Genomic DNA, 24,791 nt, shown 5'->3' with positions numbered 1-24,791 from the left:
TATACTGTATTTCCCTGAAAATGTGAAATATTTATATATATTAAATTAAATTAAACTATAAAATATAAGAAGACATAATATTGTTATACAAAACATGAATATTTTTTAATATACATTATTTGTTTTAATTAGAGCTATAAGGTACGAATTAATTATATTTTAGCAACTTTTTAAATACTATAAGTAAAACGTTAAGAAGCAGGTATAAATTATATAGGTATTAGGTATGAATACACGACATGACAAATTTCATGTATAAGTTCAATATACTATGACTTAAATACCTGAAATAGATCATATCTCCTCGATCTGTTGTCCAATAGTTACTTTGTGAGGATGGATACGCTTCTGTATGGCACTCTACAGTAACATCCTGCCCAATGTATGCACCTCCAATTGATTTGCATTGATAGCATAGTGGAACTAAAAGAAGGTATATCATTAAACAATTAAAATCTTATTGTTAAGAGATCTTAATAATAACGTAAAAATTTGAGCTGTAAGTCTATCTCAAATATCTCAGGTCTTGGGTCAATATGTTAGTAAGCGAATCACTGAGACAAAGATAAAAGAGTTAGTACTCTTAACGAGAAGTAAAGAAGATGAATGGTCCAAGATTGTATTTGCATACGTATATACTGTATACGGACATGTAGTTGTGATTGGTGAGTGAAATTAAATGTATTAATAACAACATTTTTATTTTTTATAATAAAGCTCACTTGATTATTGAATATTTAATTCAATAATTAAAAGAAAGGAATATAAAATAACTACGAAAACAATAGTGAGGTGAAGTTGTGTAGTAAATATCATACATATACTTAGTGCCAAAAAGATTAGGGCTGGAATAACTGGATAAATAACAAAAACGGTCTATTAATGAGTCTATCATCAATATTACGTCAAGTTTTTGCAATTTTCATTATGTACTAGGTATTTTACTTACAAGTGAGTAGTATACGTAACCTATGTTAACACCATTGTTTATGTAATTGTCTGCCAACGTCCTAATATAAAGAAGAAAAATATCCGGAGTTGAATTGTGATCTAATGCTACAAACTGCCACATAATAACATTATCAAGGATATCATCATAAAGATTTGTCTTCGGCGCGTAAGTATAATGAAAACTGACAGTGAATTCATAAGGAAGTCTCGTTGGTTAATCGTGTGAAAGTTACGTGAACATTTCACGTATCTTAGTAAGAAATGGAGAGGACTGTGAACGCGCTGAGATACGGAATGTGAATCAGGGGGAGGAAGCACCACCGAGTTTGGTGAGGAGCGATGGACTGGTCGGCGGGCGATGCGGTACGGAGAGGAGAGAAGCGGTGCGGCACGATAAACAGATAGTATCGCTATTATCGCGTCCGTGCCGTATTCACGTCAGCATAATGCTCTAATTGGGCGTAATTACGGCTGATCCGGTGGAAGTTGCGCCGTCAGGTAGAGACGCCGGGGCACTCGTAAATACTGCTAACGACGCCCACCCCGAGAAAAATAATATTTCTGAACGCCGACGCCCGACTAAAGGAAAAGACGATGTGAAAATGCTCACGTACTTACCAGCGAAGAATTTGAGGCAAAGTTAACGGGGCGGGTGGAATTGTGCCACCGTTTCTTTTTATTCTTAGATGAGGAAGTAATATCGAGATAATTGAGCGGCTGCCTTAAATGGTCTTAAAATGGGCACTCGTAAACCGGACTTATACGCTAAGGAGCACTTCTAATTGAAGTGCCGTTTTGCCTGGGTGGTTTAATTTATGAATAATTACATGAACCGAAAAAATATTCTATTGTATTGTTAATAAGGTTGAAAATTGGTGAGACATATTTTGACATTATTTATTGTTTTAATTTTCTAATAAATAAATATAATAATAATAATAATAATTTGCAGTTTTAGTTGTGTACTTTTAAATAGTATTCTATCAGAAATTGTTAATATTCCATAGAAATTATGTAATAATTTGACTATTTTCTTTACATCAGACAGAACATTGTGTTTCGGAACACACACTCATTTAAAATAAATAAACCAAATCATAGTTTTCAGTAACCTCCAGTATTAGAAGCAGGTAGAGTGATTGCGGATTATAACCATCATAAACTGAAGAAAGAGATTATTCAAGAAAAACCTCATATTTTCTTGAATAAACATGAAAACAAAATTATAGATAATATTTACATTTATTCTTTTATAACTTTTTCGTCTAGCTTAATACAAGTATTTATTTAATTATGTTAATTATATCTAATATTCAAAGGAACTATAGTAAAGTAAAAATGTTAAAAATGTCTACATTAACCACCACTGCGAAAAATATTTGAAGGAATTTGTAGTTATAATTAGTACAAACATTAAAATTTGTAAGAAATAAGCCTACACTTGCTTGATATCTCTTAACAAAATATATAACAGTAACAAAGAGTCTACCTGTACTTAGGTAGGTTAGTTATGGCAGTTTCTAGGTAGACAGTTGTCTACCTACCTTTTCACAACTAAACGACTCATCGGTCTTAATAAAATTTGAGGTAATATATATTATGTTAAAGGACAAACATACATAAAAGCAGTCATTGCAGTAATAGCTGGTTTTTTATATAGTTTGTTAAAACATATATTTAGTTAGGTAGATTGTACTCATATACAAGGGCAACTTTCGGGAATTTGTGTTGAAAGTTTTACTATTGCATCGCATTTAAAAGCTGGACATTTAGCGGAATAGTTTTTGTGAAATAAAAATATGTTTTGGTACTTTGCTAGAAGTTCTTAGTTTTACCTGAAATATATACGTTTATGTATATCGTAAGAACAAATATTTGTATTGTTTAATAATATTTGAATTTTTTTAATGTGATATATTTCTTTTGTTAAAAAAGTATATTCTTTTAACACATACTGTTATCATGTACGTGTTGATAACAGTAAATATGCATAAGTGTTTATACACTGTGTCTCCGATTGTCATAGTTTTTTACTAACATCCTTAAAATTTAATTATTGATATGTGAAACGAACAAGACAGTGAGATTGATTATTTATAAAACCATCTGCAGAAGCAAGACTGCTCTGAGAGTAACTGGCAAAAAGAAAAGGTAGGTTATGTTGCAAATAGCTCGTATGTTTAATAAATCTTTTAACAATAATATATTACAGAGTATCAGAAATTTCTGGTACAGAAGCATGACCTGAAAGCACAAGTTAATACAACGTATATGTGAATGATCAATGTTCCATGATGATGCAGTGCACGTCGTGCTGTTCATGTACTATATTACCTAGGTAAGAGGCAAGAGTCATAGATTCATTCACCATCAGGTTGATAAATTAAGCGAGCTTGTAGTATGTTGTTAGAATATAAAATATAAATTTTATAGACTTACAGTTAATTGAACCATGAGGACGACACGTTTGCTGATCGATGGCACACTGTTGATGCTATATACAGTGGTACGCTCCCATATGTAGCTGTGATACCTTCGATAGTCAAGTTTTCCTATCCACGACGTTTACTGCCAACAAAATATGTGTTTTAATTTTATTCCATTACGGTAAGCGTCAAACGTATAAGATAATGCGAACATTTTAGTCTACCCTTTTCCTAAAATTCCGACATGCTTGACATTGCTTATAAACGGACTGAGTTTCTATCAAGATTTCTTTGTTGAATAAATTGAAAATGATACTATGCAAGTCGGACTTGCATATCGGGAGGGATTCCGAATAAATATTCTAATGAAGTTTATTTTATTTACACATGATGATTAAGTTACTATGAAATCACACATAACTTGTACAAAAATATGTAAAAATTCTTTATTTTGAATGATATTTTCTAAGAAATAAACCATTAGATACACTAATTAATTAACAATATTTTACCTGTTCCTATTCATATTGTTATAGCATTAGAAACAAATAGAGAATTTATAAAGAATTAAAGATGTCTTAACAATTTACAAATTCCATCTTTATAACGTCTTAAACTCGAATGTGATTATTCGAGTTGTATTCATAATTTGGTATAGTGTATCGACTCATTCATCGAAAATTTACGGTAGGGGATGGACGATTTGTTTGAGAATCGAGAGGTGTCCGGTGGGTTCAGTCATCGTGATTCGTACCCGTACTTTCGCGCTCCAGAGATTTCCTTCATCTGTTTTGTTTCTTTTTGCGAGAGCGTCAACATAATGACCGTCCGGGGCGAATGTTTGGACCGGATATTTATGAGAGAAAATCTCTGTTAGCAACAATTTGGATTGTCCTATTGTTACCATTTAAAGGGAATGTGTGACTACGTTTGTGCTGTTTGTCATAAGTTAATATTTAATTACTAATTACATTAAATATTTTTTAAATAATTACATTTTTAAAAAAGTTCATAGCTACGCTAATGCTTTTACTGATACGATTTTAAATAAAGTTATACTTTTAAGTACTGTATATTTTATAAGTATAATTATAACAATGTTTCTTATTTATTGTGAGAATGAAATTTTCTTCATATAAGGGTAATGTTTGTTACATGAAGGTATTAGGTCATAATCCTGAAGATTTGGGAGAATTTAAATAAAAAACTTACTTATAAAATATTTCCTTTAAATTATGGTTTTTGCCACTCATTCTTACTATTATAATATTTAAAATACACTTAAGGAATAGTGTTTAAGATTCAAAGACATCAATATATTTCGTTTGCATACTCCATTTGGATTAGGATATTTTTTAACTTGTTCTTAATGAATAAGGTATATCTATAATACTTAATTAGATAAATATACAAACGTCAAAGTTTACAGCTTTTTTCTTGTGATATTCACCTGATTCTCCATTGCAATTAAACTCTTGACCATCTTCTCTCCATATGACATACGGTTCAGGATAACCATGGCCCGACACACCATGGTGACGTTGGTGCCTTCCCCACCACCATATCCATTGATGTCATATTGTCTATTATGACTGGTGGTACCAGATAAAATATATTTGTAATTATTGTTCCGCGACTTTGTCCACGTGGATTTTATTTTATTTTTAGAAAATAAAAGTATTTTTCAAAATAAAGAAGCTTGCTTACACCTATTACTTCAGCTATCTACAAAAAAGTCCCGTCAAAATCGGTCTATAAATTTCAGAGATTAGCCGAACAAACAGACAGACAAAAATTGTAAAAAATTAAATTTTGTTGTATGTACCGTACTTACATTCTTAAGTATGTAGTAAAAACGGTTATTTCAATATTACAAACAGACAGTTCGAATTTTATTTATATATTTCTATTGAATTTCCGTATCGCAAATATAAAAATGATAGTCTTGTAGCAAATTACTACTACATTTTTCTTAGTAATTTATATATGAAATTTGACATAGTTGTTAGTAGTTTCTATATCTACCCAGGGCATAGATTTACAAATATTTTGTAACTAAAATGAATAGTAAATTTATGATTAGTTAATTGATATTGTGTATATACATAGTTGTCTAGTACCCATAACACACGCTTTAGGTAGCTTAATTTTGGGTCTAGATGGCACTGTGTATATTGTCCTGTGATAATTTATTTATTTATTATAGTTACGAAAACTTTATCTGTGTATCCTTGATTTATACAAATTGAATTTAAAAGAGCAACACACAAGTTTCTTGCTCGTTCTTCTTGTGATGAGACAGCTTTTCCGAACGAGCGTGGTAGATAAAAAAAATTGTTATGACTATTTAAAAGTGCTTAATCTAACTTTTATTTGAAAAAATGATTTTCGCTCTATCTATTCTAAATGTATAAGTAATAAATATTTGGTTACAATAATATATACGTACAATACAAAAAATAAATTTAATCTGTATTTAGAAACACATAATTATTTGTTAATGTAATTACGTATACAAATATTTTATATATTTTTACAAGTTTGTACCAAAATTATAAATTTATGTATGCTATATTTCTCTCTTATATTTTTTTTTATTTGAACGGTTTATTCCCTCGTTATCTGTTAAGCCGCATTCAGACATATGTATGTTGACCGAAATGTAATGTATCGTTTAATCCAACGTAAACAGCACTACCGTGACAGGGTAACAGCAAAATGAGCACTTAAAAGTGCTTTTGAATTCGCATTAATATGAGAGCGTTGGTGTCAGCGCGAGCGTCGGCAGCGTTAGTGCAATACTGTAATGTTCGTATTGCGATCGTACGCAGAAGTCGTGTTACATTACATATATTACGGACTTCAGTGAACATAACGAACTGGAGACGCCGAGAAAAATATTTGGGAATTTTGAATAACAAAAGACTTATACACACCTTAACAAAAAGTATTTTTGTGTAATATTAACTTCCGTTACATTTTATAAATTAACAATCAATACATTATGGTGAACCTTTGAAAATGTTTTGTAGATCTGGTCGTAGGAGTATGTCAATCTTATTAATATAAATATTTAAGAAGTAATATAAACTGGTTCTATGATTTTTAAGTTGAATTGAAATAATTTATGAGTTCTGAACGTTATTAGTAGTATTTGACAAAAAGAATAAGGAGAGAGGCAGCAGACTTGCAAAAAACTACAGATATTAATATGTAGACCTAAAATTTCAAGAAGCCAATTTGGCTTATACTAACCTAATGACTTGTAGATATCCTTTTCTGGAGCGCATAGGATCTGTGTTCACTTGACACATGTACCAGCCGCGGTCCACCTCTTGCACGTTCTTGATATGAAGGTACCAGGAGCGGTGGTCGTTGTACGACAGGCTGATACGCGGGTTCTGTGTTATTATATTGTGGTGGATATCACTGTTCCGTGTGTCCACCCTCACCCATGCTACCTGTGTATAAAAATATCACCTGCAACACTAAATTCTGCGTTATCCCGCATAAATCTCACCACACTGTACGGCACTCAATTTTACAACTAGCCGTCCTGCATGATTAATAACGGGCGAATCGTGCATTCTGAGCAAAGTGATAGCTTAAGTTGGCTTGTTAAAACTTTAACTCGTGCACTTGCAATGAAGTTGCATGAAGTTCCGGGTGCTACGTAATTCGCTTAATTAGACTGTGTGCTCATTCATCATGAGATAATTATAATGTCAACTTTGTGGATTTAATAACGGTAATTTTATTAATATGCTGACCGATCTGATACATTATCTGACAATACTTATATCACTTACTTATAAATTAATTATATTACTTAGTACATAAGTAATATGAAGTAGTAGCTGTTAGTATAAGTTAATACTAGACATTAATGTTATAAAATAAAGGAATTACTGTAAATTAGCGACGAACAGGGATTTTCATATTTAAAAGTGATGATACACCAGTTTTCATCAGGTAAACCGTTATTAGCATTCTAATAGCAAGAAAAGGTCTCATAATGTTGTATGAACGAAATATCAGTAGATTAAAAATTTTCAAAATGGAATCCCATTTAAATCGGATTCTATTCTATTGAATTCAGTTCTTGATAGTGGCTGCAATACATTGGGATTTTCAATTTTTTCATCCGAACGTACCGCAATGCAGGTTTATGAAACTAAAATTCCAATTTCCTCTATATATACCAATTCAAGATAACGGCAGACGGCTCACTTATACTTACCTTAACTTAAATCCTCCACGACGCAGGCAAGGAGTGCGTCACGGCCTAGCCAGTCACTGTGACGTTTGGAACCGGTTCCACGAAACGGGGAATAAGGATTCTGAAACAAACATTGAATGCTAAGTATCCACTTTTTTCTACCTTTTTACTTATGCTTGGCGCGTGACTAGCTTTTTGAGCTATTTCGTCGTAATCGCAACCTCAAAACGAACGGTCGACCGGCATATGGTCCTTCCTGTTGATTTAGGAACGTCTTGCTTACTCGTCTATCTAATAAGGGTGTTGATTTTAGCTACATGAAATAATATTCATCTAAATGGGCATTTCAATTACATAAATTTGTAAGGATCGGACTCGACATGTACATATATGGTATCACCTTCTGTGTTTGTTCCTATTATGGCACGATATAGGAGCGACTGAAATGTGTCTACATTTCAACTTGATTAGCAAACTTGGCAAATTCTTACCATTTTTAATTGATAAAAGAAACAGTAATAAAATTCCGTCCAATAAAGATTAGTAATTTGGACAACAGAAATACGCGTGACTACTAATTAATTATGACGGTACAGACCCATAAGAAAAAAAGTAATATTACTCTTTGGTAACATCATAGCTGTAGCTCAGTAAATTTTGTAGAATTTGTCATTTAACGATGTCTATCCGAGTAGTTTCTATTTGAGATGTTTATCGATTCGTCAGCATATTCGGCTCTAACAACAAGTCAAAGGTGGGCAGGTGGTTATTTATTCACTCGAACGTTCGGCGTTGTTGTATCGGCGCTATAACTGGCACCGGTCAATTCAGTCAGTTCAACCTGATCGTAGCTTTGTAAGCGTACCTGTACTGTTGAGATATATTTGAGAGAATAACGGCTACATTGTTTCAAACCATTTATTTGCCTCACATTTTAGGATAGAAATACTAGATGGTTTCATGATGTATTCATATGCTAACTAATAGTAAACACATTTATATAGCCGGTAGTATGGTACGTAGCATTATTGAATTATTTATATTATATATTGTTAAATACCTATTACCGAATAGTTTTGATACAACATTATATGTGTAGTTTGTAAAAACATCGCCTATTATTCTTAATATAATAATTATTTTATTTTATTATAATAAAGGTAATATCCTAAAAATGTGTTTATGTGGTAAATAGGTGCATTAAGGTGGTTAAAATTTGTAGTTTTGTGTAGGTATAAGTAATAGCAAATACAAAAAGGGCACTCAAAAGTATAGTTTATTGTTTATTAGTACTGATAACGTATTATAAGATGTGATTAAATTGTTATACAGTATATACTCCGGTAGATAAGTAGCTCTCTTTTTTAGCAAATACAGATTTTTATTAATTAAAAATATAATAATCACTGTAATTAAGTTACAGAAAATCTCAATTGGTAAAGTGTCACCTTTAATCATTTCTATTGTTCCATAAAATGTCCATTAACGGTTAATTACTTCACTGTTTAGCGGAAAAGCAAGCGATGTTATCATCTTTAGTACTTTTGTGGTCGGTAAATGACGATGTAAGGTCACAGATACAAGCAGTTATATAATGTCTCAATTAAGTGTACAAAATTGTTATCGATTCGTGACTTACTTTTTTATGACAGTATCTACATCAATAAGCATCAAAGGTCTCCCTGATTATCTATAATATGTAGTACACATGTCGACGTAAACGATGCTCCAAGGCCTGCAACAATCTATTTAGGCTAACAACCTGAGATACGGAGGGTTATTCATGAATGATTGATGAGTGAGAACGCGAATAGAACAAATCCATCGCGCGCCCATCAATCTTGGCAGCGCAATGATGTCGAGGGGGGGGGAGACTACGTTGCCCCGTTCTAATGAAAGAAGAGCTTACCGGGCACATATAAACAATCGGAAAATGTTGTTTCTAATATCCTCGCAAGATAGATGGTTCACAAAATGTTCCCCCCTAATCCAGAAATAAACTTTTCTATTAAATACAAAAACGTACAGACTGTATTTGGAATCTCCCACAAAGATTTATAGGTCCTAGAAAAATTATAGACAAATCGAGGTAAATGCCGAGATTGATGCAGTAGGAATATTCAGCAGAGTTCTTGATAGAGTTCGTAGTGTAAATAAAAAAGAGGCTATAAAATGTAATATTGAGCTTAAAATATTCATTGATAGCCTGATAGATTTTCAAATGTATTGTAGTTAAATATGTGTAATATCTGTCTGTAAATCAAACTTTAAAGTCTAAAAATAACGTACGTAATTGCGCACCTTTCTGTGTTCTCTAGAATGCTTCTACAATTTAAAGAGTGTGCTCAGGAACTTTACTATTCGATTTTCCATTATTTTTTCAGGTTCTGCTATCAGCAACGAAAAATATGTTAGGTATAGGTGTTGTGGTACGTTTATGTTGATGTATTATTGTAAAATAATTATGCAAAAATGTTTGGTGTAGTTCGTGTATTTAACATACAAGGTCGTTATTAAAAATCATCAAAATAATAACAAATGGTGAATATTTGTTATTATTAAAATTAGTTAAAACTTTCTGTTTTATTCAGGTCGTGTCAAGATACACGTAATGCCCTGACATTGACGGTCGTAATGGAGTAGAAATAGAGTAAAATATCTCGTTACTCCTTTTTTATTCTCAGGATATAGATATACAGATGATTAAGAATTCAAATTAAGAATTATAATAATTAAAGTAGGTTTAAAAAGTGTAAAACGAAATGGTATTGGTTCATATATGTGCAATAAACAGACAGGTATGTATTATCATTATTATATAGTATAAAACAAAATTGCAGTCGCTGTCTGTTCGTCCCTATGTATGCTTAAATCTTTAAAACTTTTTGAAAGCGGTTTTTTTTAATAGAAAGAGTGATTGAAGAGGAAGGTTTAGTTATATTTTATTCATTGTGTATGTATTTTATTAATATTTATCTATAGCTTTATATATATTGTACGTATTTGTATATGAATGTATACATGTAAGTACATGTATACATTCATATACAAATAACTAATATAAACTAATAATAAACTTTTAGTAATATTTATGACATAGGTATTATTTTTCTTGTTGATTACATTTGCAACTCTGGACAACCTGTGATAGACTGGTAGAAAATGCCGTAAGGCGTTAAGTCCGCCATATGTACTTTTACCTTGGTATTTTGTACATATATATCTAGCTATTTAATTATAACCACAATTGTTAACTATAAACAATTGTTATTTCATATTATATTGAAACAATCATCTGACAAATTGAATATAACGCTTATTGCAAACGTTTCATTTGATTGACTGTCGGATTGCATCAATATAAATACAAAGAATAATCGCAACGGGACTTTATCGTTTTCAATTAGAGCAGTGTCAATTTAGGTGAAAGAGGTAAGTAAAGTGAGTACAACCAAAGCGAGCGTCCCGGGCACGAGTGAGCGAGGGTGAACGCCAAATCTAATTTACTCCAAGCTCAGTGCGGACTTTCTTGTCACAACGTACAGTACCACCAGGTAAATACGCGCTAAAGTGACAGTCGTACCTGTCACGCGCATCCGTAAACACTTATGGCCTGATGAGCCGACCGCTCGTAATCATACTTCAAGTGTCCCAGCGTAATCTCATTACCATTTAACACCAACTTGGCACATTATTAACACGTTAGTATATACAATGAACCCAACTAGCAACAATATGCCTCTTCTAAATAGCTGTGTTAAGTGTTTCTATTATGTTGATAAATACATTTACGCGGTGCTGAAAATATTCTACTCACTCTTGTTCTGTTGTAGTTTAAATTTTCGAGCTTCAGCGTAAGTAGAGAGAACTTAGTTCTATGAGTCTTCATTTTTAAAACATATACTTTCTGTACTTTTAACACATCTGATTTTTTTATACAGTTGAATTATCTTAAATAACTTATGATCTGTTTTGGCTATAGTTAGATGTGATGTAATTCATAGGTCTGTTTCTTGACCCAATCTGAATACTTCAACTAAATTAAGTAAAGAATAATTAACTATACTTCATTATTTGTATGAAAACATGGAGACTAAGTTTATTCCAGTTATTCTGTAGAGAATATTATCACAATCACCATTTTCCAAATCGTTCACTGACTATTATTATTAAGGCATTCCAATATTAATCTATAATTTTAATACATAAAACCGATTGCAGAGAAATATAGTTATCGAATTAGCTTTGCTCTCCCGCTAGCTTCGTATCGTGCTGGTCATTCATGGCGAGATTGATTTTATGCAACAAGATTCACTAAACACGTCGACTATACGTATTGTGCGGAAACCTATCTATCCAACAATTACACGGTATCGCCATCGAAGTTTGTAAATGGTTGCGAATAACGTCGGTGCGTTGAAATGCGAGGTTTCCTGCGAAATGGAGAGAATTGAAGTTGTGTATAAACATGGAACACAATAGCGGTCGGTGCGCTCCGATGGTGTAAACGCGCTAGCCTTCGCAGTAGAGTGGACGGGCCCCATAATAAGATGTTGATAAAGCCAATTTAGCTGGGATCCGATTCCTCCGTCTGTTTATTATCAGTTATGCTCCATCACCTTAGTTTTGCCAGCTCTATTGTGTTAACTGAACGAACAAATACGTAATCCAAATTACGCTGTTAAGTAATTTCATGCTTCTGCAGGTCATGTGGCTACATATAGAATTAATTAAAATTATTAACTAAAAACAAAATAATTTGCAGTTTAAATTTATAACATTTTATATTTACATAATCTGTTTTAGAGCCAAAAAACGATGTTCCAGGATTGAATTCCATGTTTACAACTTGTAAAGCTGGCGGTAAACATGGACCTTGTTCAAATGAACATTAGATTCGGTACCTTGCTGTTATTGTTCCTTTAGATTCCGTAATTTCTTTGATGTAAAATAAAGAAAAAACATTTAATAAATAAGAATACCTTTCTTAAAGCGGTTGATAAAATTAAGGTAAATTTCTTGTCTTTGTACATATTGCGTACCGTATAATACACAAATTATTATGTGTGGTAAATGGCAATTTTGTACATCTATTACAAGAGCCTTATCACGTATATACAGCATGTTGTATGTATAAGCCTGTAATATGTTCTCGGCACATCTACGAATGTGCTACGCCGTAGTACCGTAGAGACTTCATCGTAATTTTTATTATTATTATGGTCTTTATTGCTTACTTTCTGCTCTGTAGTTATTTCTGTTGTTTACTTTAGTGACTGAAATCCTTGTTATAGGACAATGTAAGGAAAATAGTCGATTTATTCGGTAATATTTTCGATATCGGTGACTCGACTGAAAAATGGAAATTAGTATTATTTATAAAAGCTCGGAACTAGTAAATAAATCATAACAAAACTATAAGAATACTAAAGCCAACTGGTAAACAATGTAATGCTGAACAGTAAGCACGAAATAAAAACAATATCGCGCCATCAAAGAACAAATGTCACGAAAATATCGTTACTGGAAAGAGCGCCGGGGCGACAGGAAGGAATATAAAAATATTTAGAGGATAGGTTGGCTTTATATTGCCGTTATAAATCAGTGCTAGCGAAAGCAGAGAGCGGCGATTGCCAGAGCGCCGACGCGTGCCGTGTGCGATGAACGACGCGGTATGCGGTGTGAGGCGACACGGCGCGGTGCGGCGTGCAGTGCCGACCAGGGGTGCCAACCTTCGTACATTTAGCCTCAAATGAAGAAGTAAAAATGTATGTATGTATGTAGCCCCAATTTGGCTCTTTAATATAGTACATCATCGTATTTTAACCGATTTCATTAAGTCAAAATCTCGAGTACGAGGATATAAATATCGTCGTAATGAAGGTCAATAATCTCGAGTCGGCACGAGGATTCTCGTACGGTTGGCAACCCTGGTGCCGACGTCGGTGTCGGTGCCACGCCGTGTCGTGATGTCACCCGCCGCGTACACCAATCATGTGCAAATATAGATATTATTACCTCCACGTAACAACCGATGCTACTCGTACAAGCCCACAATATACACGGTATATACATATACTAGTATTTGACAAGTAGATATTAATTGTTTTGCTACAATCAATCCCTATTGCTGCAAAAAAATTATACGGCAATAGGGATATGCCGTATAATTTTAAAAGTAAGCAGTAATTATAAGAATAACTTATAAAATATATAGAGCTGCGGCCCATTTACTCATTCGACTAAAACTTAACTTTAATGTATAAAAAGATGATGAAATATATTAAGTGCTTATTAGTATTTAAATGAAAATTTCGACCATAATCCTTTGATTATATATGCATTATTAATTACATAACATAAAAAAATATTCGTAATGTTTGATTAAATTGATTAATGTTTAATAATATAAATATTAATCAATTTAAATTCCTTGCTAACATTATGTATTAATATTTGTGGCTCTAGAAAAATATGATTGATTCGGGTGTCTGTGTACTGAATTTATTTAAGTCATGTTTCCACTTATACTTATTTTATACGATATAAAACTTGTTATTTTTAATGAAAGCACAGCTAAAGCTTAAAGAGCAACGGATTGTAAATAAGTAGTAAAAGTTTTAAAGCGTTGTATACAACGTCAGCACGAGTGGCAATGGTTTCCGGCTCATATCGCTAGATTGGAAACGCGAGCGTGCCTGACCAGGTGAATTACGCGAAACAGAAGTGACGCACCGTGAGATTCACTTACGTACATTATTTCGTGACTAAACTCTATACGGGGCTGCAGTTGAACCGTAAATAAAGTAGGACCGTGGTGCGGAAGCCGCATATCGAAAAACCGGTGAGCGTCGCGTGAAATGCTACCGGTCGCCGGCGCGGTATCGGCATAGTCGTCAAGAAATATGGCCAGACACTTTGCACATACGAAATATGGCGGTGTGCCACTACCAGTGCCGTGACTACCGGTGCCGGTCGCTCCAATACTATACAATGTTCTATTTCTCGCATATATAATATATTATTTATAAAACACGTTGAGCGACTAAAGGCAGGCACCGCTAACGTGCATGTTGTGTAGACATTTACAACACGGGTTTTCTGAATATATTTTATATACTCGTAACCAGCTTAGATTTTTACAGAACCTACATTCAAGTTTTTTAGGATTGTATATGTAAACTCAGTATATATATTTTGCCAGACGTTTTCTGTCTATTAATAATTTTCTTAATGTAATATTCATAAACTATTTCTAGTTGACCTCGTATCTTTGCCTGAATCTCATGTTAGTCGTAGCGTGTATTATATAGCATTCCACGATAAAGGGGATAAGGCGATAAAGAGGCATACACAAAACTAATAGACTTCTTGAATTCGAACCAGTAGTTCCTGGAATTAGCGCATTCAACAAAGTAAATCACTCTTTATAAACCAAAATTATCACTGAGTATTACAATATCTACACCCGCTTTATTTAATATTAATGATAACATCACTTAAAATATCTGCTAAGTGAGTCCATGTTTATTTTTAACGCTGTTCGAAGAGAATTGGATATTACATCAGCGAAATGTTTTTCACTGCAAATTTTGAATAAAATTATTTGTTTTGTAGACAATCAAATGAATGAATACATTTACATTTGGATCACTTGTTTTAACGTACATTGTTTTCGTGCACATGCATATATGCACGTATTTATATTTTTTGTTGAATAACATTTGTTCATTTATTAATACCTACATTATTGTAGTTATAGATATTTAACTAGGTGGAAAAGAATGCAATCTTTAAATTAAATGACAAAATATTTAAAAAATTGACATGACAATACTATTATTCAAATAATAAAAATACATATTCGTATTTGTAAACTTTAAATAATTTTATAAACACAGATACATATTATATTAATAATCATTCATAATAATAATATTGCGATTATTATTACTAATAATATTGCGAAAAGTGTCTATCGGTTGATACTTTTAGGTCAGGCCTTTTCAGATATAAACGGCTGACCGGATTTATTAGAAATCTGCTACGAAATAACGAGAAGCACATAGGCTAGGTTTAATCTTGAAAAAAAAACAGACAAAAACTCAACTACTATTTAATATATATATACAAAACACGTTTAATACATCGATGTTAGATACATCGTAGATAGAATATAGACGTGGCTCTTGTAGTTGCACTGAATCCATTCGCCGCGAGGGCAATTTCAATTAGCGCTATACTCGTATTTTGGTGAACAGTTATTGCTACTTAAGTTTCAAATTAGTATTTTAATAGATATTACGGGAATAAAGAATAGTCGGTACATACAATTGTGAATTGGGTAACTAAAACAAAAAGGACATTATTAAAAAAGTCACGTCACCTGATAATATTTATACAAATTACAGGATGTATAAATTTACAGTACTTAAATGTGTACGGAGTAGGTATAATATAAGCTATTTTTATTTTCATTTATATGTTTACTATTTGAAAACTGTATATGCTACTGTTAAAAACTCCATCCATATTCAATATTGTCTAAAAGTATATCGTAGTTGGTACATAATACGTTTGAAAATGCGTTGACTGTGTAGAGTTACGAAATAATGTTTTATAGTGGTAGTTAGTAGGCACGGGTCGGTAATTTTGAATGGTAGTTGAAGAAGAGCTTGTGTATCTACGTTTTGTGCATTTTCTCGTAAATGCCAGTTGTGTTGCAGCTGACTCAGAGGCAACTAGCGTAAACTTTAAGTAAGAGGAAATGTGCTTTGAAATATTCTCTGAGACGAAACTGCAAATAAGGGGAGACTATATTCTCTGAGATTCTGTATATAATAAATAACATACTCTTGAAGCAACGTGCAGAAGTTACTAATCTTTACGAATAATATAAAGAGAGAAGTCCTGACTAAGTGACTTAACTAACTGCTGAATTTGTAAACCATTTACGTAATGCATTGTTGTACGCAAGAGATAAGAATTAGAAAATTGTCATATATTTATTAAAATGTTAACGTACTTCTATTATAAAGAATACGTTTAACTATGCAATAACTTATATTTATTCTAAAATATTTACATACTAACTTAACAAAATTTGCGAAATTATTTTTTTTATGGTAGTTATTATGTATCAATCTCTAAGGCGATTTAAAAACAAATTAAGCTTTATTTATATATACGGTATATACTACATGAAATTCAGTAAAACAACTAATACAATTTCTGCGCCTATAGGCAATTTTGTGAAGACAATTTTGTGAAGTTTTATAAAACTTCACAAAATTGTTCATTAGTTCATAGAAACAGACATAACAATTTGTTGTTTATTAAATCAATAGAAGTGGAATGTGAAATTAAAAGTAATCTGGCGCGGCAATGCGGAAGGAGATGAATGACAAGGGAAATACGCGAGAAAATTCAAAAGGAGCGCAAAAGGTAGAGCGGGCGTGGAAAATTGGCTTCATTAGATAGAAGGGCGCATTATTATATGACATACAGATTTTGTGGCAAGCAAACCAATGTTGTAGTCATCAATTTTTAAAATAATGATACTGTATGTGTTTGGAAAGATAGGAAAACTCATTACTTGGTGTTTTTATTGAGATACTTAGATACTCTTTATAGAGATTGAATTTTTGTCAGTCGGTCCAGTAATACTGTTTTAATATAACGCTTCGTCGTTTAAACTTGGCAATCTAAGCACGAGTGAACTATTAATTTAATTCACGCTACAGACCTTTAATAACGAGTTTTGGGATACTATCTATTTATATCGTTAATTATTTTAGTTTCCAAAATTCGTAAATCATCCATATTTAGTAATTAGTTAGATATATGATCATGTATATGGGAAATTCATGATATCAAAGCTAACCTACCCAAACATGGTCGTCTGCTCTCTTTAAGATAGAAGATGGCTTATGACCGCTCTTGTGATACACTTTTATCTTTATGTCAAATATAATTACGATCAGTTTAGCAGTAAAAATGTGGTAAAACGACTATCAAAAAAAAATTTTTGCGTTGCTAATATTAGCATGGATTTTTATTTCTTACCTCATTAATAGGTTATATTATAAGTATATCAGTACATAACGTATAAAAAATTAACATAATCATTGTCCATTCCAGATCCAAATATCGGATAAGATATTTGGATCTGGAATGGACATTGCATTGCATAAAGTCTTATTGTATAGATTTTGTTGAATGCAATCAGAAATACTCCACGAATTTTATGAATAAGTACTTACTACCTTCACGAGATACAAACGTAAAATGTCGTAAAACTGCAAAAGTTTGTGCTTTCGCATATTCTCGCTGTTAGTGGAACAGTTGAAATAGAATCATAATAGTCACTTTCAATGAACATTATTTGTTTCTGCTACTGTATATTAATAACTTATTACATAAAGTGCTAGTATATTTTTAGTTTTGTATGTTTTCACTACCTATAAGTAACAGACTAACATCTGTTATTGATAATGTTTTATTTAAGACGTAACTTGACTTCAGTTCATCATATTTATATTTGCAAACATCTATATATTTTCTTCGGGTATTAGATTTTGTATATGAAAAATTAAAAAAATAAGTGTTGGTATATATTTTAGCTGAATATATGAAAGTACCAAACACTATTCCACTTATTTATTTGCCTTATATTTTTTAATTCTATGGTTTGGAAATACAGACGTCTGCTGATAAGATATTCAACATTTTTCTGTAATGCTTACATTTAAGATACTGTATATTAAATGTAGACAGTACTATAACATCAATCTAATAAAGTAATTGTTAGAGCATACAGTTATTAATACGTTCTAGGTACATTTAATAAGCATTAAATGATTTACATTGGTATATACATTCCGAGCAAAACGTCTAAAGTGATCGACAGTAACTTATTTTGTTTAGTTTGAATACCTGCGTTTTTAATAAAACTTAATTATTAATTCTCATGCCTAATCACGCAGACTGTCATTTGTATGCCCGACTCAAAAACTATCCAGGGAAAATTGGTCAGAAGTAAGTAGTATCTAACATACAAAAACACTACTACCTAAGATTAGTACTGAGAGGTGGTATAACTAAATATGTGTCTATAGTACCTGCACATTTTGCATTAAGTTGCATGCAGGTATTAGATATTATCGCTATACGAGATGTCAAGTGTATTACATATATAGATACTAATGTAATTGTCTATGTAGAAATTAATGTTGTTTAGTATGGAGTGTACAGAAGAGAAAACAGTAGTTAATTAAGGTACTTTAAATGAATTAAGTTCTAATGGAGTTGTTTATTTCTTTTATTTTCTTTAGTAGTATATGCATATTATCATAAATATTATCAGAGGAGATATTTAGAGTCAGACTTTATACAAAAATGGTTACATGAATGTATTCACCTAACTTATTTTTGTCACCTTGTAAGGTTGACATAAGGCGTTGAAATTATGAGGCACAATGCCTTATATTTTTATAATAATAACGACTCAAATACTCCGCGAGTGTCGTTATATATTTTATGATGCTAGAGGTGTCGTCTATATTTGGCGCTTAATAAGCTACCAGTCTATTTACTTTATGTGGCCTGTTAGTTGGTTCAACTCCATCACGCGTAAACATTGGTTAAGTCGGCTTTTAGATACTTACTTCTGTCTCTTATCACGAAAACACTCCCATCGCAGATAGTAGGAAAGCGAAAACATTATATTGCACATTAAAAATACTGAATACATATGCATACAATTTATATTTGCCTAGTTGAATATCGCTTCTCACTTATTCAGTGAGACCCCTTTAGACTAGTCTTATAAAATAAAAAAAATATTATAATAAGTTGAAGATTTCCGGGATACTTAACTATAGAATGAAGATCGCTGAATCCTTTCAAGGTTTTTACTCTTAAATTCGGGTACACAAAATTAAGGAAAACTTGCCTTTCTCCGTAAACTAACCTAACCACTTTAGCATAACGAGCACTATATTTCTTGGATAATCGCCCTCAAATCGTTTGGGTTTTTTATCGAAAACCCTTGAAGTAATAACAATAAACTTACATTTTACCAACACTTAAAATTATTGAAATGTACTGAAGGACTTGAATTTCAATAATTTGTAAATACCTATTCATGTTTACATATTATTTACTTATTATTTAACTTCATTCTGGTCCCGTATGGAGCAGAGAAGACAATAGAATACCATTGTCTTACATTCTGTTTTTGTTAAATAAAATTCAGTGGCATGCATATTGTCGCCTCGAGTGTTTTGTTGTGAAAATAGATGTTTTATGACATGTAGTAAGAACGGTAAACGAAGTTTTGCTATCGCTACCGCATTGCGAGGGGTGGGAGGAAGGAGGCTTGTTTATGTGGCAATTGGCGTCGCAATGAACTGGTATTCTGCCGGGGAGCAAGTTCTCAGCAAAGGCGGTTCCGAGTTGAGTAACAAATTGGAGCGTAGCGCGAGAAACTCTGAAATAATCATACGAGCTAGGTAAGTAAGTTGGGTTGAAAGTTCAACCAACTTGTATCTGATAGTAATTCACTTTGGTATTGCGGTCAAGATTTCAAGTGAGGTTTGTATACTCAACGAAATAAATACTTCTGAAAGTTAGTAAGGGATTTATTTACTGTTACTCTGAAAGCAGTGTAACTAATTTACCAACATACTTTTATCTAATTTTTTGTACAGAAAATCAAGTACATTTGATGTGGTATTGGTTCGGTAAAATTTAGTATTAATTCTTAATGTTTGAAAACTACTAGATCTGCATTTTATCATATATGAAAAAAACAATGCTTATCATGTAAGTTATTTAAAACTATTGCCATTCATATATCATACATAATACATTACAACACATCTAAAAATTTATAGGTACGACTAATTAATCCGATTTCTAGATAATTGAAAACATATATATATCTACAATTTTGTACAAGGTAATATCTTGTATAAGATACGAGAACCCACAAATCGTCTTGTATCGTTTGAATCTAAACCTCTATTTATCAGTATGTTCCATATTACTCCAACGTCTCCTGAGGGTATGCAGACATGTTTTTCGTCAACGGGCTTAGAATTTAGTCGTACCAGTAAAACATACGTTTATAATTCACGTCACGTACTACGCATGGTTATTTCGATTTTTATTTCGTTTGAGCATTGAATACTATAGTAATCACTATACAATTGAAACAAACAATGAATGTCAATGGCTCTAGGCGCACATTCGCCAATCCAATAATTCCTCTTTAAATATTCTATGGCTCATCCAGCAAAAAGCTAATCCTCTGAATAATGGCTTATAGATATCAACGTTGGAGCAGGCGTGCCGGAAAAATATGCCGATTGTTTGCTCCTGTATGAGCTCAGGGTATTAATAAAGGCATTTATATAATAAATCGCGGGTTCGTTGATATTTTAATTGCCGTACCTCGAGCTATTTACAACTGCCATTGTATTGACTGTTCTGTTAAAAATTTACAGCTGATGGGTGAATTTTGGTTCATTAATAACAAATATTTGACGTAAATATATTATGTCTAAATCTGGTAATGATATATTGTTTTTTATGTAAATATGGGCAGTAAAGTTGGGGCGATTAATTTCGAAGAGTAGAAAAACTTTGGTAATAAATTATTTTGGTAAACGGCGAACAAGTTGAAACATTTGAAGTTGTATAGATTACTTGGTTAAACACAAGATAGAAGAGTCTGAATTTGTTAATACCTTTGTTAGGCATGGCCTGTTTGTTACAAGTTTTATTAAAACGTTGTAAATTATCTAGTCAAGAAGAAATATATCTAATTGTAAGGAAAATAAACTAATTTTGAAATATGAAATTTCTACCTACCTATTTCATGTATAATTAAAGATAAATTAATTTTATGTGACCTCACCTTTTACATTCTATATATTAATTTCAACAATATATAGAATGTAACAGGCCAATGAAACGTTTTGAATGAAAATGCTTAACATTTTTTTTAAGAACATCTTAGATAATTTACAAAAATATCAACTAGCAGGTCTATTGAACTAAGGAAAGGATGTAAGTACAATATTAAACACTTACGCGTTATGAATATCAGTATAGTGTGAAATCACGTATTGTGATAACACCGATTGACAGAAAAAGATCTAAAGAGATACTAAAATTATATGGGTATTTAACTTTATTGAATTAGTGCTAGTTAGTGGTTTGTAGTCATACGTTTCAACTTAAAAATGTAAAGTAACAACTAAAATATTTAAAGGAGCAACACGAAAGTTTCTTTCTCGTTATTCCTGTGATAAGACTGTTTACCGAATGACAGGTAGATTAAAAACAATGTGATACTTATTCAAAAGTAATTATTTGAAAAAAATATTTCTATTCTATTCTATTCTAAAACTGTTAACGAGCTGCCTGTTCCGCCTTTATTTTTTGCATTATAAATACCTTTTAAAAATGTTAAAAAGGCCTCAAAAAAAAGGATATTATCAATTTAAATACTACATTACTAAGAATCAAGAAACTGGTACCTAATAGTTCAACATGAACGCAAGGGTTTTGGTATAAACCAGTATTATTGTGAACTAGTGACACGCCCTTGCTTCAGTCGGGCTCCAGTGTGTTTCGGAGTTTCATATATATTAACACAGTATAAAGCGTATGTCACTCAGGAGTAATGCATCTTTCAAATTCTCAAATCGGTGAAGTTCATTACTGTCCCCATAGCAAAATCGACTTTCTCTGTTTCTAATTATATAAATTCAGTATTTAATTATGGCATGAGGTAAATAGACTTAGTTACTAAAGGCAAAAGAAGTATCCACTCAAAAACATGGTTAAATCATGGTGTTTAATCATGTGACAAAACACATTTTTGAGTTATTTATAATTTATTTATGACTTAATGCTATGAGCATTCTCAATTAGTCAACAGTACTAGTACCAGAATTAGGGTACTGATGGTTATAATTAGTAATTATTAACAAACGTACACAATATAACATAAAATGGCAAAGTAAATTCCAGTGATAGGAACCTGTATAAACCTTTCCTCAAGAAGGTCGAATATGGATAACAAGACAGTTTGCATGTAAATCTTTTTTATATTCTGACCTTTCCGTGACCGGATATAAGACACGTGATCGCTGTAACTATTTCATAATTACTTTTCGTGTCTAATATAAGTACAGGTAATGATATAAATGCTAATTTTCAAACTTAAGAATGGAACCAAGAGATGTAGATGCATAGCAACTTTGTATTGTAAACTTTTTTAAAGTATCTAATTCGTCTAATTGTAAAATTTGTATTGGGTTGTATCTATCTAATAATAAATACAGATACTGTTAGACATGGCAATAAAGGCTTACACTAAACAGCATGTTTACATTTGGATTCACCTGCCGGGGCCTACATAAACTTATTATATAGTACCGTTTACAGTTAAAAAATTCCACCCCATTTTTTGGCAAAATAAGTTTAAATATTTTAATTATTTATAATCTTCGACTCTGAAAAAAGTTGTTTGCTTTACAAATACTAACGTATAAGTTATTATTTTTCAATTTTTATATTACTGGCAGCTTGACCAGTTAATAAAAAGTTTAGTTTTCTAATATTTATATCTGATATTTTTTATTCATATATTATTATTTGTTATCTTGTTATGGACAACTACATATTCTTATATTTCAAGACATTTCAGTTTTTGAATCGTCTCTTTTCTACCTTTATTATATAAATAACTTTATTCATGTTTATATATTATACATAATACATTAATACAGACAATCACAGTTTTTTAATCATATTTATCAAATGACCATTGCCATACTGTCTATAGTTGAATCTTTATATTATATATATATATATAAATAAAATATGTATAAACCGTAAATAGTCTAATTGTACAAAAGTTTAAATTTTACTATTAATTTACAGAAGTAACAAAAATATCATATTTAATATAAAAACATAAATAATATGAATAGAATTGCAAAAGTTATGAATACTAATAATATAATACAGAAGAAAATTTATTAAATTAGAAGTACAACAGAACATTGACAGTAAAAGCGGTGTAAAGGGCGGTCTGCGAAGTGTTTACAAACTTCAGGGACATGTATCTCACATCACGAACTTTTGCGAGATATATTGTAAAGTTTACACGTATATACGGATGCCTACTGTTAATAGAAATGGAATAATAATTATTGTTTTTATTAAGTTACATAAACTATTATTAAAGAAAGAGAAATGAAAATTAAATGCAAAAAAATACATAGTTAATTAAAATATATTGTTGTATTATGTAAAATACAAAATGTACCTATTTGTTGCCATCTATGTTTATTAGAAGAAATAAATAAATAAATTGTAATATTATATTATAACTAAATTGACAGCGTTCCCCACGGTTTTCAAATTTGACATACCAATATATTCTTTTTATGCTTTATAAAGATTAAGAAGTAAACTTTGGAAGAGTTGCAGATATAAATAAAGTAACAACAACATAGGAAGATAAAGTGAATCTGTTTTTTACTTACCATCGGAAGGTATTGCATATCCGCTAAATACCACAAGCAAGTGAACAAATGTCGCTATTTGCAAGCGTAGAATTGATCTATTACCATTCATGATGGAATAATAATTTACCCCAACGACATTGTAATCTTATAAACTTTTTTAACTGTTACAAATGTGTCAACAAATACGTTGTCATGGCTGTCGATGGGGTAACGGGGTTAGTCCATTCATTCGCTGCTAGAGGAATAGGTGCTTTTAAATATTCATTGGTAGGTTGTGAATAGAACGGGTGTTCGAGTCGTAAAGCGTGCGACGTGGTGCGGTGGCGGCGGGCGACGGGCGGCGTCGCAGCGTGCTCGCGGCGCGCCAGCTGCGTACTGGCCGCGCTACGCAGCGCCGCTTTGTCTACGAGTTCCTACGCTCCCGGCGCTTGCGTAGCCCCGCCTCGCTCTCGGATGAAAGGACGGAACATTACCAGTATTTGTAACAGTTTGCGTCAAATTGATATAAATGGAGACGGTTTTAATAAAGTGTAATTGACTTTGCCGACTTTGCGTCGCATTAATTTCGACCACGCTAAGACGCCTCGGGCAGGTGCGGCGTTAAATACCACCTGAGTTACTTTCGCTTTCGCTATGAATAATCTCGAA

At 32.0% G+C, this 24,791-nt stretch overlaps 1 pseudogene; it reads right to left on the bottom strand.

Moving 5' to 3' along the window:
- Positions 1-284: 284 nt before the first annotated feature.
- On the bottom strand, positions 285-18,724 carry LOC131852448 (lachesin-like; annotated as a pseudogene).
- Positions 18,725-24,791: the final 6,067 nt, after the last annotated feature.

This window comes from Achroia grisella, unplaced genomic scaffold (genome assembly GCF_030625045.1).
Source record: "Achroia grisella isolate CSIRO2021 unplaced genomic scaffold, CSIRO_AGI_Agris_v1 utg8480, whole genome shotgun sequence".
Lineage (NCBI taxonomy): Eukaryota > Metazoa > Arthropoda > Insecta > Lepidoptera > Pyralidae > Achroia > Achroia grisella.
Note: the sequence above shows the minus strand (reverse complement) of the source record. Positions and strands in the feature narration are given on the sequence as shown.